At 46.8% G+C, this 15,831-nt stretch overlaps 2 long non-coding RNA genes across 3 annotated transcripts in view; one reads left to right on the top strand and one right to left on the bottom strand.

Moving 5' to 3' along the window:
• Nucleotides 1-371: 371 nt before the first annotated feature.
• The window catches only part of LOC138648881 (uncharacterized), a 400,375-nt gene continuing 384,915 nt past the window's right edge, over nt 372-15,831 (bottom strand). The window contains exon 2 of the long non-coding RNA XR_011315213.1: nt 372-2,052. This is a non-coding gene — a long non-coding RNA (uncharacterized lncRNA). The remainder of the gene's footprint in view (nt 2,053-15,831) is intronic.
• The window catches only part of LOC138648880 (uncharacterized), a 102,380-nt gene continuing 96,661 nt past the window's right edge, over nt 10,113-15,831 (top strand). For both annotated transcript variants that reach the window (XR_011315211.1, XR_011315212.1), the window contains exon 1: nt 10,113-10,228. This is a non-coding gene — a long non-coding RNA (uncharacterized lncRNA). The remainder of the gene's footprint in view (nt 10,229-15,831) is intronic.

Here is a 15,831-nt window from a genome sequence, read left to right as displayed (position 1 = left end):
CATTTCTCTGGGAGACTGAAGGACTCGGTAACTGCTAATTAATTGTTAATAAAGCTCAATCACGGTGCAGTGAGAAAGTTTCGGCAATTTCCCAATAGACTTTTGTGTTTCAGTTTTTCACAATTTTTTCGACAGTTTTTCTTGCCGTCATTGAATGGAACCCTCATTTACATCCAGACTTAAAGCAGGCGTAAAAGTTCCAGGTTTGATACAATTGTGACCATCTTGAGATCAGGTGCCGACATTGTTCCATTTTACCTGCACTGATACATTGTACAGAGAACGTTGCCTAGGCTGTGAACAGTTGTAACAAACTTTTGTGACGGATTCAATGATTGTGACGAATAAGAAACGTTCACACGAGAATTGAGTGAACTAAATTGAATTTACTTAATAAAAGATAATAAATAAGCAGTGACTCAAATAACACATAAGCAATAAAGTAAAATAAATACATGTGCATCACATATTTCATACATTAGATTCTCAAAGTAGAAATCCGTCAGGCTGTGTCCATCTCTGTATGTCTCTCCCTCCAAATCTCCCCCATCCCCGAGGTTCCAATCCTCTTTTATGTCTTATACTGTTCAATGTATCTCAGTTAAACACCTTGATATTATTCATTGGAATGCCAGGAAGAAACCTCCTTAAACCGGTCATTTACTAACGACAAACAACTGATCATTTACTAACGACAAATAACTGATCATTTACTAACGACAAATAACTGATCATTTACTAACGACAAATAACTGATCATTTACTAATGACAAATGACCTTCTGCTACACTCCCTGAAAGTAAGGATATATATATATATATATTATATATTAAACCGATTAAAACCATATAATAATTAGTATTGATTAATTGGAGTGTTGAGACCATTAAAAAAATAACTCTTGCAATACACAAACCCTCACCGCATTCTCACGTTCAGTATTTGTAAGGCGAAAACAGGAGTGGGTGATAATCCAGAAGTGGTGACGTGCGTCTATTATACTTTTCCTCTGATTGTTCCTCTCCTGGTTTTGTCTTACAAACACTGACCGTGGCTTTAGTCTTATACTCTCGCTTGGGCAGAAGTCAAACGATTGAAAATCCGTTTAGTTCATCTTCACGGGGTTGTTTTGATGGGAAGCGCATGCATTTCTGTAAGCTCCATGCAGACGACTTGTATCCGTGCAGAACTTTGTCCTCCTTTTTTACAAATTTGCAATCCCTATAGCGTTACGATGTTGGAGCGATAATTGAGCGACGATGTAACGTCACGAATCGTGCCGTCGTAGCGATCAAAATTGCACTGTGTGACGGTACCCTTACTCCAGGGGAACCACCTTTCATGCAATGTCCCTACAATGTAAGAGCCTTACGATTCTCTCTCTGCTGTCCCCAGAACCTCTTGGCGAGCAGAGCCGCCGATCACTGTTCTGCTTCCTCTTCTTTCTCCGTAGGTTTCTAGCTTAGTCTGTTGGGACTTTCCTCCAGGTAAGACGGATTCGCTGTGATGTCCCTTGAGGTTGGATATTAACCCAATGCAGCTCTGCAGAGGGGCCAATAGGTGGCGCCATTAGAGCGGTTCTGGTGGTGGACTGCCGATACCAAGAGTTGGGTCAGCAATAAATATTCCTCCTGGAATTGGATGATTGTCCTGTTATATTAATAAAATGGACCACTATATGTATGTATTTATGATGTTTGTCACAGTCGGATGATCAGAAAAGGGGAAACGTCACCTTCTGCTGTAGGATCAGGCTCAATGGTGGCTTTTGGTTGTCAACGACTCGTATACAATGACCCAAGAGCCACAAGACTTCCATCATGGTCGCAGTTTTTACATTTGTCATGAGTAGTCAGTGACTTTATGTTCTCTGGGCTTAAGTCGTGGTAATCCCGCAATTTATGGCAAATCAAAAGTCATTGTGGCTCCCAAACCTTAAAGGGGCGCTCCAGTCTCCACTGATCGCATGTGGTGTCCATATGCTGCATGCGCCCGTTAGACATTAATGATCCCCGATCCCTCCGTCTTATCTTCTTCAGTTAAACGTAGCAACTGCATAAAAATGATACAAAGTTGCCAGAAGTAACAAATGTATCAATGTTTATTTAATTGTCACAATAAATATAAAACAAATTAGAGCCACAAAGATTGAGGCGGCAGCACTGGGGTGGGGGGGGATATAAGAGAAGTGTATCTATCTATGTATGTGTTTAATAAATATACGTAAATATTTACAGAAAATAAAATGCAAAAACTATAGGACCCAACAAATAAAGCACAAAATACAAAGCGCTAACTGGTATGAATGGGTATGACGCAGGCACTGACTTCTCCCACGGTGGGTTGGGGCCAATAGTTATTGTTTGGAGGGTGTTGACCCCTCTGGACGATGCCTCCCCCCCCCCCCCCCAAATAAGGTCCTGCTTAAACCTGACCAGGGCTGATGTGGTAATACGTAATGTTTAAGTCGTTTCCAATATTTATCATGACATGGACGAATCTTGGAGGGGTTATTGGGGGGGTTTATTAATCCAACCTGTTAAAGGGATAGAGTCCTGTAATGGGGTATAAGGCAAAAAGTAAATATCCCTGGTATAATATTTACCATTTTGGTTCACAGACGACAGCGGCGGATTGATGTGATTGATAATCCGTCATTATTGACGACTGGTAAGTGTGATCACCTGCAGTAAAGTGGAGGGAATGATGAGGCTCTGGTGTCAATAAGAGGGCGACCAAGTGACTGCAAAGCCGGAATGAATTTTGGGCAGAAAGCAAATGATCTCTCCTCCAAAAGGAAGAAACCGATCTCATGTTGGGCAAACCAGAGTAGTTTTCATCCATCCGGAGGAGAGCTAGTTTACATACATGAATCTCTTTAATGAGCGTAATTATCCTATGTGCGGTGTCCCACTGAGATGATATAAGCTGCAATACCGAAAACAGCCTACAAGCAACAGAGGCACTCTTTCAGGAAAAAATAGGAGATGTCCCACTTTCCAAATGTTGTACAGCCTCTTCCTTCATGCAGTAGTTTACTGCTTACTTATTATAACTGACATGCTGTATAATGATCTAGAGACGCATTCACACCTATGCAGGCTTCAGAGCTGAAATCCCACAGCATCCTCTTTATAATTAATGTGGGCACAAAGCTTATGTTCAACAGCGTCATCTTTTCAGTAGTCATATGGAAAACTAACTGTACATTTGTATTAATGTCCAGTAAAGTTGGATGTAATGTATGTACACAGTGACTGCACTCGCAGAATAGTGAGTGCAGCTCTGGAGTATAATACAGGATGTAACTCGGGATCAGTAATGTAATGTATGTACACAGTGACTGCACCAGCAGAATAGTGAGTGCAGCTCTGGGGTATAATACAGGATGTAACTCAGGATCAGTAATGTAATGTATGTACACAGTGATTGCACCAGCAGAATAGTGAGTGCAGCTCTGGAGTATAACACAGGATGTAACTCAGGATCAGTAATGTATGTACACAGTGACTGCACCAGCAGAATAGTGAGTGCAGCTCTGGAGTATAATACAGGATGTAACTCGGGATCAGTAATGTAATGTATGTACACAGTGACTGCACCAGCAGAATAGTGAGTGCAGCTCTGGAGTATAATACAGGAGGTAACTCAGGATCAGTAATGTAATGTATGTACACAGTGACTGCACCAGCAGAATAGTGAGTGCAGCTCTGGGGTATAATACAGGATGTAACTCGGGATCAGTAATGTAATGTATGTACACAGTGACTGCACCAGCAGAATAGTGAGTGCAGCTCTGGAGTATAATACAGGATGTAACTCAGGATCAGTAATGTAATGTATGTACACAGTGACTGCACCAGCAGAATAGTGAGTGCAGCTCTGGGGTATAATACAGGATGTAACTCGGGATCAGTAATGTAATGTATGTACACAGTGACTGCACCAGCAGAATAGTGAGTGCAGCTCTGGAGTATAATACAGGATGTAACTCAGGATCAGTAATGTAATGTATGTACACAGTGACTGCACCAGCAGAATAGTGAGTGCAGCTCTGGAGTATAATACAGGATGTAACTCAGGATCAGTAATGTAATGTATGTACACAGTGACTGCACCAGCAGAATAGTGAGTGCAGCTCTGGAGTATAACACAGGATGTAACTCAGGATCAGTAATGTATGTACACAGTGACTGCACCAGCAGAATAGTGAGTGCAGCTCTGGGGTATAATACAGGATGTAACTCAGGATCAGTAATGTAATGTATGTACACAGTGACAGCACCAGCAGAATAGTGAGTGCAGCTCTGGAGTATAATACAGGATGTAACTCAGGATCAGTAATGTATGTACACAGTGACTGCACCAGCAGAATAGTGAGTGCAGCTCTGGGGTATAATACAGGATGTAACTCAGGATCAGTAATGTAATGTATGTACACAGTGACTGCACCAGCAGAATAGTGAGTGCAGCTCTGGAGTATAATACAGGATGTAACTCAGGATCAGTATAGATAAATAACTAAATGTATTTACAAATTGTCGTTGATACATGGAGTCATCCTTGCTGATTTTTAGTCTTTATTTGCTTTCTCGTTAGATGTAATTAAAGGGAACCTGTCACCCCTTTTTTCGATTTGAGATAAAAATATGGGTCAATTGTGCCCGAGCTCTGCTTTACAGCAGTACCTTTCATATCCCCCGATTCCGAACGTTTGCTTATAAAATACCTTTGTAATCTCTCTGTTTTCATATGTAAATTACCCCAGTCCGATGGGTGGGGCCTATTCGCCGTCTCTCCCCCCCGCTCCTCGGCGTGTGAATAGCACAGATCCCGCACAGTTTCTGCGCGTGCGCATTGAATTGGCCTCTAGCACCTGCGCAGTATGCTTTGACCAACAGTGGGCAAAGCATAAAATCACTATTGCGCATGCGCCCGCATTTTTCATTACGTTCTATGCCCCCTTTCTGGCACAGAAAGTAATGTAAAATGGCGCATGCGCAATAATGATTTTTATGCTTTTCCCACTGTTGGACAATGCATACTGGGCACGCGTGAGAGGCCACTTCAATGCGCAGGCGCAGAAAAACAAAGCTGACGCGGGAAAGAAGATAAATTAATGTGTTGAGCAAGGCAGGAGGTGGGGAGAAACGGAGAATAGGCCCCGCCCATCAGACCGGGGTAATTTACATACGAAAACGGAGAGATTACAAAGGTATTTTCTCAGCAAAGGTGGGGAATCGGGGAATATGAAAGGTACTGCTTTAATGCAGAGCTCAGGCACAATTGAACTATATTTTTATCTCAAATCAAAAAAAAGGGGTGACGGATTCCGTTTAATAAACCTTCTAATAGTATATATGTTACACGCACACCTTTATGTCGTCCCTTTGACCAACATGTTGTTTTCTGCTGCACAGTTGTATAACATTTCTGATTCTGAACTTAGAATAGATTATGGTTTATAACGATGTTTGACAATTTCCAGTATACTAAGGCTGATATTTATATTTTTTGACAACATAAACAATTTCTCTTTGAACCCCAAGATTTTCTAGTACTCCACTATTTGGTGATGGACCCTGTAACCATATCATGAGTTTTCATTCTACACCATTGCACACTTGGCGCTTCCATCTATTCACAAATGCTGCAAAATAGTCAATGAATCCATCGCATGCGTGAAATACTTGTGCCACATGCTTTATGTAAAGTAACTATTTGCACATATGTGACAGATCAATTATTTAAATATTTGCCAAGGAATGTTTTCCCCGTCCAACGATTACACACAACCCTATCAGATAATGTGTATGGAGCAAAACCACGAGACTTGCAGAACTGCTCTGCAACAATCCGCGATACATATGTGTTTGTTTATAGACTTTAACCTCAATATTCTATTCATTTTCTGCTAATAGTATTAATCGCTGAAGTTTAATGTTTAGGAAAATTCTTTCAGTCCAGGAACGAGGTGGAGAAGACGGTGAGCAACAAGTCCTTAAATTATAAGGCGCTGCGGCGGACGGCGCTCACACGGCAGCTTGGTGTCACATTCCAAAACTTGAGTTCCGGGTGCTGCGGTGATCGAGACCAAAAGGCAACCTACGCGTTTGAGGAAGAAAAAGTGTTTTCCCAGAGAATTGTAGGATGTTGAAAATACTTTTCGGCAATTATTTAAATCATTGGTGTTTGTCACATATTATCCAAATAGTTTTTTTTTTACATATAGTATGCAGCGGTATAATTATTGGCGACCAACATGAAATCCAAACTGGGCCTCTCTGAAGAAACCTTTGTGCTGGAAACCATTAAATGTGCACAATGTGTCGCAGAAGAAATGATTTCCTGTTGTAAATATGTACAAAATGCTTTATTCTTACTATGTACTAACGTAGATCACCATCTGCTCCACTTGGGGTAACTGCATAACCATGAAATCTGGAGCTGAGGACGCGCATTGATGTGACGTCACTGCGCGGCATGGTCCCACATGCCACGGGCGGCACGGTGGCTCAGTGGATAGCACAGCAGCCTTGCAGCGCTGGGGTCCTGGGTTCTAATCCCACCCAGGACAACATCTGCAAAAGAGTTTGTATGTTCTCTCCGTGTTTGCATGGGTTTCCTCCGGGCACTCCGGTTTCATCCCACATTCCAAAGACATACTGATAGGGAATTTAGATTGTGAGCCCCGTCGGGGGACAGTGATGATAATGTGTGAAAAAAACTGTAAAGCGCTGCGTAATATGTTAGCGCTATATAAAAATAAAGATTATTATTAACTACAACCGCAAAAAAAAAAAAATGTTTTTAAAAGTTCTACTTTTCCTGTGATGCCCTGTAATAAAATGATCTTTTCTTAATAATCGGAATCATTTGAGGTCCACCTCTAAGAAAGGGGTCAATGATAAGGAAAGACGCAATTTAGGCTGTTCCTGTAATCAAAGGTCGCCTTATAGGGGGGTCTCGGAGCCAATGCATTGATTGCCTTCTGATAGGCCATCAATCTTGCATTGTTACAAGTCTAACATCTTATACCCCCTGCCTATCAATTTCCTTATTAATGGGAGTCTTAAAGACAGATTATTAACGCTATTTTTTTGGGGAGGACCCTTATAAACCCTTGCAGAAAATATACTTTTAGCCATTTCTGGCTGGGAAGAGGATGACCCCAGGATTCTTTGCTGGGATTACTGCAAAATGTCCCCAAAAATTCTCTGCCGCTCCCTTTATACATACGTCCAATGCTAGGAACCTCCAGCAATATTTGCATAGATATATGTGACTTATATAAGCAATATATATATATATTTACAATTTTTGGGTTCTTTAAGGTAATGAGATGCTAATCTTGCATTTAAGATCATTACTAGTGATTAGCGAACGTGCTCGGATAAGATATTGTCTGACCATGCTCGGGTGCTAGCCGGGTGACTTCAGCGTGCTGGAAAAATCTGTTTGAGTCCCTGCACCTTCATTTCTCGTGGCTGTTCTACAGCCGCGGGGGCTCCGACATATTTTTTTATTCACGCCAAAGTCGCTCGGTTAGCACCCGAGCATGGTGGGATGACCCCTTATCCCAGCGTGTTCGCTCATCACTAGTCATTGTCGAACATCCACTCCTTGTGCTGCTGTCTTATGGCTCTCCATTAGAGTAGGTGCAGACGGCCGTGTATTTTCTCTTAGAATCGACCCGATTATATAAATCGCTCTCTGATCAGAGTGTGATCACAGTGTGTCCTGTTCTCTCGGATGAGGAGAAGATGTAGAAAACAATTTCTCCGCCTTCTTCTCCATCCTGTGAGGCCGTGGAAATCGGACTGCACTCGGATGCCATTGAGTGCAGTCCGATGGTTTCCACGCTCTCGTTGACTTGCTTGCATGGCCGAGTGTGATCGGAAGATCAGATAAAGCTCTGGCATGTGGAGACTTTTTTTTTTCACTGAAAAAAAAATGTAAAATGTGCATAAAATTGGTCCGGTTGCGATCTGATGTTTTGTTGGCTGAAAATATTCTGCCCTTATAGACCTAGCCCTGAGTGTTCCCAACTGGCTCGGACTGGCCCACCGGGGTGGCGGGGAATCCTCCGGTAGACCCTCTATATGAGCAGTCGTTGGCACAATACACTTGATTTCATCTCGTCATTCATTTAACAAACTGCCCAGAATATTCTAATCTAGCGGAAAGCTGCATTTGTGAATGAGGGTAATGTGATAGTTGCATGTGGGCCCCCGGAGTGCCCGTGCCAATGCCTCCTGTGCAGTCGGGGCATATGGCGGATCTTGGAGCCGAGAATGTTTGTTTGTGTTTTGGGAACAAGAAGGGAGATGCGATGTTCACAGTCTGGGAATCTGTGCGGTGCCGATTGCGTGGGCGTCTGAGTGCAGTGCGTGGGCGCAGGAGGCAGCGCCATAGAATCTGGTCTTTGCGTCACCCTGGGAGACTAGAATGTTTTTTTTCTTTACAAATCTAACGGATGAAGCGCAGGTCTGCGGAATACGATAGCGCTATATAAGCAAAGCATAATAAATAAATCTGGGCAGATCCCCCTTCTGTAGAGGGATCCTCTGCATCCAGAGCCATCTTGAGCTCAGCCTCATCTCTCTCCCTGAAGAGGGGACTCTGAGCAGTGACGTCAATGGTCGGGACTGACGCAGCTTCCAGAGGGGGAAGCAGGTTGGATGCAGGCTGCCTGCAATGTGCACTGCCTAATCCCCCCCACCCTCCTCCATCACACCCTGCATCCCTGGTGTAGTGGATTACTGGGACTTCCCTCCCAAAATACCACAACTCACCCACCAGAAAGCAAGATCCATTTATAGAACCTCTCAGCTCCAAATATAAATACTGGGGAGGGAAGAGAAAAAAAAAATACACAACACACACACAATGCAGAGAGAGGGGATCTCAGGACAGAGGCTGCCAGCGATAGCAGCCGAGCGCCCAGGGAAAGGGTTAATAATCCCGGTAAATAAACAGCCCAGAATGATGGTGCTGCCTGCAACAGGCAGAACAGGAGGAGGCTATAGAGACAGCGGAGGCAGGGAGAGGATCAAGCGAATATTGCAACAATGTATCAACTGCATGGAGGGGATGGCCCCTCTGCTGTGTGTGTGTGCAGAGTGTGTGTGTGCAGCGTGTGTGTGCAGAATGTATGTGTGTGTGCAGAATGTGTGTGTGCAGAATGTGTGTGTGTGCAGAATGTATGTGTGTGTGTGCAGAGTGTGTGTGCAGAGTGTGTGTGTGTGCAGAGTGTGTGTGTGTGCAGAGTGTGTGTGTGTGCAGAATGTATGTGTGTGTGTGCAGAGTGTGTGTGTGCAGCGTGTGTGTGCAGAATGTATGTGTGTGTGTGCAGAGTGTGTGTGTGCAGAGTGTGTGTGTGCAGAGTGTGTGTGTGCAGAATGTGTGTGTGTGCAGAATGTATGTGTGTGTGTGCAGAGTGTGTGTGTGCAGAGTGTGTGTGTGCAGAATGTGTGTGTGTGCAGAGTGTGTGTGTGCAGAATGTGTGTGTGTGCAGAATGTGTGTGTGTGCAGAGTGTGTGTGTGCAGAATGTGTGTGTGTGCAGAGTGTGTGTGTGCAGAGTGTGTGTGTGTGCAAAATGTGTGTGTGTGTGCAGAGTGTGTGTGTGCAGAATGTGTGTGTGTGCAGAGTGTGTGTGTGTGCAGAATGTGTGTGTGTGCAGAATGTGTGTGTGTGTGTGCAGAATGTGTGTGCAGAGTGTGTGTGTGCAGAGTGTGTGTGTGCAGAGTGTGTGTGTGCAGTGTGTGTGTGTGCAGTGTGTGTGTGCAGAATGTGTGTGTGTGCAGAGTGTGTGTGTGTGCAGAATGTGTGTGTGTGCAGAGTGTGTGTGTGTGCAGAGTGTGTGTGTGCAGAGTGTGTGTGTGTGCAGAATGTATGTGTGTGTGTGCAGAATGTATGTGTGTGTGTGCAGAATGTATGTGTGTGTGTGCAGAGTGTGTGTGTGCAGAATGTATGTGTGTGTGGATTTTTTTTTTTTTTCAGGCTAAAAATAGCATCAGGGTTTTGATTGTGCGCCAGAAATAGACCGAGGGTTTCACTGGTATAAAGAGCAGCGCAGGCAGCAGAGCCCCGGCAGCAGCAGAGCCGAGAACTTCACATTTTTAGGCTTATTTTTAGCCCTTGTATTAATTGTCGGATTTTCCCTCTTTCTCTCTCTCCCTTTCACTGTCAGTCTCTTTCTCTGTAGACACAGGATTCCCAGACACGGTAAGTCATGTTGTCCGTGCACCCTGCTATTATATGGAGATATATATATATATGTACCTGCATACACTTTGTATCTCTGCTGTGAATTGTTTGCATGTCCCTGATCTTGCATCGCTGCTGTTGATTATTCTGCTGCTGTTGATGGTGATTATTATTTTGCTGCTGTTGTTGATCCTGTGTTGTATAGAGAAGGGCTGGGTAGTGAATGTGTCCAATGTCAGGAGAGGGGGATTCTAGGAGGAGAAATGGGAATCTCCCAGCATTAAAGCTCACAATCGATAGAAGCTGCAGATTTTCTTCTCTTCCCTACTGACTGCCGGCGCTCTGGAGTCTGCGAATATTCCTATTTCTACGGAATTTACAGATTTTTTTTTTTTCTGCAAATGAAGATCCCTGGTTAGAGAAGAGGAGAAGCGCTGCCGAGCCAGGAGCTGGTGCTGAGCTCTGATCCCGGTGCTGAGCTCTGATCCAGGAGCTGTCCAGTGCTGAGCTCTGATCCCGGAGCTGTCCAGTGCTGGTGCTGAGCTCTGATCCTGGAGCTGTCCAGTGCTGGTGCTGAGCTCTGATCCTGGAGCTGTCCAGTGCTGGTGCTGAGCTCTGATCCTGGAGCTGTCCAGTGCTGGTGCTGAGCTCTGATCCTGGAGCTGTCCAGTGCTGGTGCTGAGCTCTGATCCCGGAGATGTCCAGTGCTGAGCTCTGATCCCGGAGATGTCCAGTGCTGAGCTCTGATCCCGGAGATGTCCAGTGCTGGTGCTGAGCTCTGATCCTGGAGCTGTCCAGTGCTGGTGCTGAGCTCTGATCCCGGAGCTGTCCAGTGCTGGTGCTGAGCTATGATCCTGGAGCTGTCCAGTGCTGGTGCTGAGCTCTGATCCCGGAGATGTCCAGTGCTGAGCTCTGATCCCGGAGATGTCCAGTGCTGGTGCTGAGCTCTGATCCTGGAGCTGTCCAGTGCTGGTGCTGAGCTCTGATCCCGGAGCTGTCCAGTGCTGGTGCTGAGCTCTTGATCCCGGAGCTGTCCAGTGCTGCTGCTGAGCTCTGATCCCGGAGCTGTCCAGTGCTGGTGCTGAGCTCTGATCCCGGAGCATTTCAGTGCTGAGCTCTGATCCCAGAGCTGCAAGTGCTGACTCTGATCCCGGAGCTGCAAGTGCTGAGCTCTGATCCCGGAGCTGCAAGTGCTGGTGCTGAGCTTTGATCCAAGTTCTGGTGCTGAGCACTCTGATCCCAGTTCTGGTGCTGAGCACTCTGATCCCAGTTTTGGTGCTGAGCACTCTGATCCCAGTTCTAGTGCTGAGCACTCTGATCCCAGTTTTGGTGCTGAACACTGATCTCAGTTCTGGTGCTGAACACTCTGATCCCGGTTCTGGTGCTGAGCACTCTGATCCCAGTTTTGGTGCTGAACACTGATCTCAGTTCTGGTGCTGAACACTCTGATCCCGGTTCTGGTGCTGAGCACTCTGATCCCAGTTATGATGCAGAGCACTCTGATCCCAGTTCTTGTGCTGAGTTCTGGTCCCAGTTCTGGTGCTGAGCACTCTGATCCCAGTTCTGGTGCTGGGCACTCTGATCCTAGTTCTTGTGCTGAGCTCTGATCCCGGTTCTGGTGCTGAGCACTCTGATCCTAGTTCTTATCCCAGTTCTGGTGCTGAGCGGTCCTGAAGACAACAGTGGAGCTTTTCCTGTTGTTGGGCTTACACCATTCAAGCAACGATGCAAAGAGAAGGAAGACTGGAGAAGAGAAGCCTCAGATGCCGGGATCCAGGTGAAGGCTTCTCCTCCTCATCCTCTCCCAGCAGCTCTATCTTCCCGCCTAGTATTTGAACGCCTGGTACTGGAGGCTGCTTTATTTAGATCCTCTCCTCCTCCCACCTCTTTTCTTCTCTATTTAAGACTCTGGTCCCTGAAGATGCAGAGTGAGTGTGCATCTCTGTGTGTATATACAGTATATATATATATATATATGTCTGTGACTCCCCCCCCCCCCCCCCATTCCTGCAGCCACTGGTGTCAGTGATTTTAGCCTGTGGAACTCCCAGATTTTGGTGGTGGCCTCCTGCAATACCGGAGAAGAATCCGCGTTGCCCAAACCTCCATCCGAGGCTCCTGTGGCTTCTTTTTTTTTTTTGCCAGAAATCAGTAATCAGAGGATGGAGCAGCATCTGGCGTCCTTAACCCCCTCAGCACCAAGGCAGGATCCCCTGGATCTCATTGCAAAATGCAACAGATTTGTATTTATTTTTTTGCCCCCCCCCCCCCCTACCTTTTCCCCCCCTTCTTCGTCTTGGAAGGGGTTAATGACAGCAGACAGAACCCTGATAAGACCACCGAGGTACCGAGACGATCGAGACAACAGGAGCCGGATAAAAAGGGGGGTCGCAGCTCTGCACAGACAGGGAGCGCATCGTGGATGGGAATTTTCTGCAAGGAAAAAAAAAAAACCCGACCACCCACTGATGTCACTGTGTGCATTGCTGAGATTCCGGGCTGCGTGGTCGTATTTACAAACGGATCGGAGTCTAAAGCAGCAGCAGCACGTGTAGGGGAAGCCTGCAGCCCCCCAAACCGAGGGACAGAGGGGGCGCATTGTGTGTGTGTTTATACACATGCATCTATACATCTGCACCCATACAGACACAAATCCGACAAAATCCGCACCCCACAAGGTTTATTTCAGTGATTATTATTTTTTTTTAATGGGGATGGGGGGGGGTCTGCCTTCTTCCCTGCCTTTAAGGGGTTAATCGCAGCCATTCTCGATAAGACCCAGAAAACACGCCCGGGATCCTATGAAATAATCATTGAATGGCGGCGGTAACGTCGGTGAAAACAGCGCGGATTTCCAAGTCGTGACTGTATCCGTGAGTAATGCCGGCTGCCTGCGTCACCGCTCCAGTCACCGTTCACCCGGAGTGAGCGAGAATCGTGACTGCCCCGGCGCCCAATGAGCGGAGGGAAGGAGGGAGGGGGTCTCCGGCAGCAGGTAGCCCACCACAGCCCCCAATAAGAGGGGATCTCTGCGCTGGGACAGCGTCCAATGGATCCAATGAGACCAGATCCACACAGGGCAGGGGGGGGGGAGGAATCTAGAAGATCGTGACCCTCCCACTCAGTGCAGGAACTTATATACACACCTGGCCGGGACAAGAGGGTCGTGGACTGTTCTGGAATCTGCAGAGGACCCGCACCTGCCAAGTAAGTGGCCACTGGGGGGGGGGGATGTTTAATCTGTGTGTTCCCATTGTTATATTTATATTGCCATAATAATTGATCTTCTATGTATATTAATTCATAGGACTCCACAATGAGGAGTTCCAGTCCCATTGATCATTAATAAGTGATGGTGTGAGCAGAAAGGGTTAAGGCTGTCTATGGGGAAAGTTGGTGGGGGGCTGCTCTTTTTGGGGGGGGGATTCGGTACCTTGACTTTACACCCTTAATGACCTTGTGGGTGAGAAATAGCAGAATAGAATGTGCACATAGGAGCAGCCGACAAGTGACCACCCCCTGCTTATAAAGGGGTCTCCTTATCTAAAATGTTAGCATGCTTTGGGGGTCCACAAATGGGGCGCACTGACCTCACCTATGGGTTTATAAAGGTGAGCTCTGGGGCTATTAAAGGGGTGCAGCTGCTTTTTGTGGGGATTTAAAGGGGAGCACTTACTCTTCCTCCTCCTCCAGTGGGGCTGCTCCTCCTCCTCCTCCTGGCCGGATAAAGGGGCACACCACCCGCCCCTGCACTATCTTCTCTCGTGGAGGGTTTGTGGAATAATTGGGAGATGGAAATGTTTTCTCTCTTCCCCTTTCGAACAGAAGATGGGCTGTGAGCCTCGTCTCCATTGGCGGATGACGGTTTTCGTGGCAGCCAATGGGCGGCCCGGCTGCGGTGTATTTATTTAGCGCTCAGGGGGAGAGTTCCCTCTTTACGCAGCGCCTCTGCTCAGCGCCGGCCGCTCCTCCCGGCTGCGGTCTCTGCACACTGGGGCGAGCGGGGAGCTGTCCGCGGACTCTGGTGCTGGGTGCCCGGCGCCGGGATCCCGGAGGGACGGATGGCAGGGCTGGGGGCGGCAGGGGGCTCGGAGCGCCGGAGCTGCTGGAAGACGAGCTGGATCAGGTCCTTCTCGAATCTTTTTGCGGTCTGGGCTTGCTGTATGTCAATACGTAGCCGGGAAGCCCTTACCCCAAAAAGCATTCGCGGAGGGCGCATTCACCGGCAGCAGTGAAGAGACCACAGTGACCTCCTAATCTGAGACCTGCACCCACGACGACCTCTGAGGGAGAACGCCCTGTGCTCAGCCCCCTCCCCGACTATGTGTATGCACCCCCCACACTTCTTCTCCAAGACCCCCCAACACTTCTCCAAGAATACAAGACCATCCCCTCAACACTTCTCCAAGAATACAAGACTCCTCCAAGACCACCCCCTCTAAATTAACACTTCTCCAAGACCACCCTCAGTTCAACACGTCTCCAAGAAAACAAGACTTCTCCAAAACCGCCCTCAAATGAACACTTTTTTTTTCTAGTCCACTCTCAACTTTACACTTCGCCAAGACCACCCTCAATTCAACACTTCTACCAGACCACATTCAACGCTTCTCCAAGACCACCCTCAATTCCACAGGTATCCCAAACCACACTCAACACCCCTCAAAGACCACCCTCAATTTCACAGGTATCCCAAACCACACTCAACACTCCTCAAAGACCACCCTCAATTTCACAGGTATCCCAAACCACACTCAACACTCCTCAAAGACCACCCTCAATTTCACAGGTATCCCAAACCACACTCAACACTCCTCAAAGACCACCCTCAATTTCACAGGTATCCCAAACCACACTCAACACTCCTCAAAGACCACCCTCAATTTCACAGGTATCCCAAACGACACTCCTCAAAGACCACCCTCAATTCCACAGGTATCCCAGACCACACTCAACACTCCTCAAAGACCACCCTCAATTCCACAGGTATCCCAGACCACACTCAACACTCCTCAAAGACCACCCTCAATTTCACAGGTATCCCAAACGACACTCCTCAAAGACCACCCTCAATTCCACAGGTATCCCAGACCACACTCAACACTTCTCCTAGACCACCCTCAATTCCACACTTCTCCAAAAAATACCAGACTTCTCCAAGATCATCACCCCAAACTAAACACTACTCTAAGACCACTCTCAATTCAGCACATCTCCAAGAACATCTCCAAGACTCCACCACCTCTTCATAGCCTCCAAGATCAACTCAACACACCACTTCTGCAAAATCTTATCGTTTCGGCAAAAACTTTGCCCAACAAACCTCAAGATCCCAGGACGCCCCCACCCCCCTCAAAGTCACACCCATCATGTCTCCTCTCCACCCAACCACCCCAAAACCTTGAGTTCTCCACAGGTTCCTTCAAACCATGGCCACTTTCCATGACTTCTTACAACTTTTCTGGGACCGGCAGGTGGGCGCACAATAACGCAGTTCACCCTTTGTGTGCCGCGCCCCTTCCACGCCAAATAAAAGTTCAGCAAAAAAAAAGAAAAGTTGCAGTCCTTCTTTTCCTCCCTCCGAGCGTGGAGAACATCGTGCTCCCTCCGGCTCGGCACCA

This window comes from Ranitomeya imitator, chromosome 9 (genome assembly GCF_032444005.1).
Source record: "Ranitomeya imitator isolate aRanImi1 chromosome 9, aRanImi1.pri, whole genome shotgun sequence".
NCBI classification, from domain to species: Eukaryota; Metazoa; Chordata; class Amphibia; order Anura; family Dendrobatidae; genus Ranitomeya; species Ranitomeya imitator.
The sequence above is the reverse complement of the archived record's forward strand: the minus strand, read 5'-3'. Positions and strand labels throughout refer to the sequence as shown.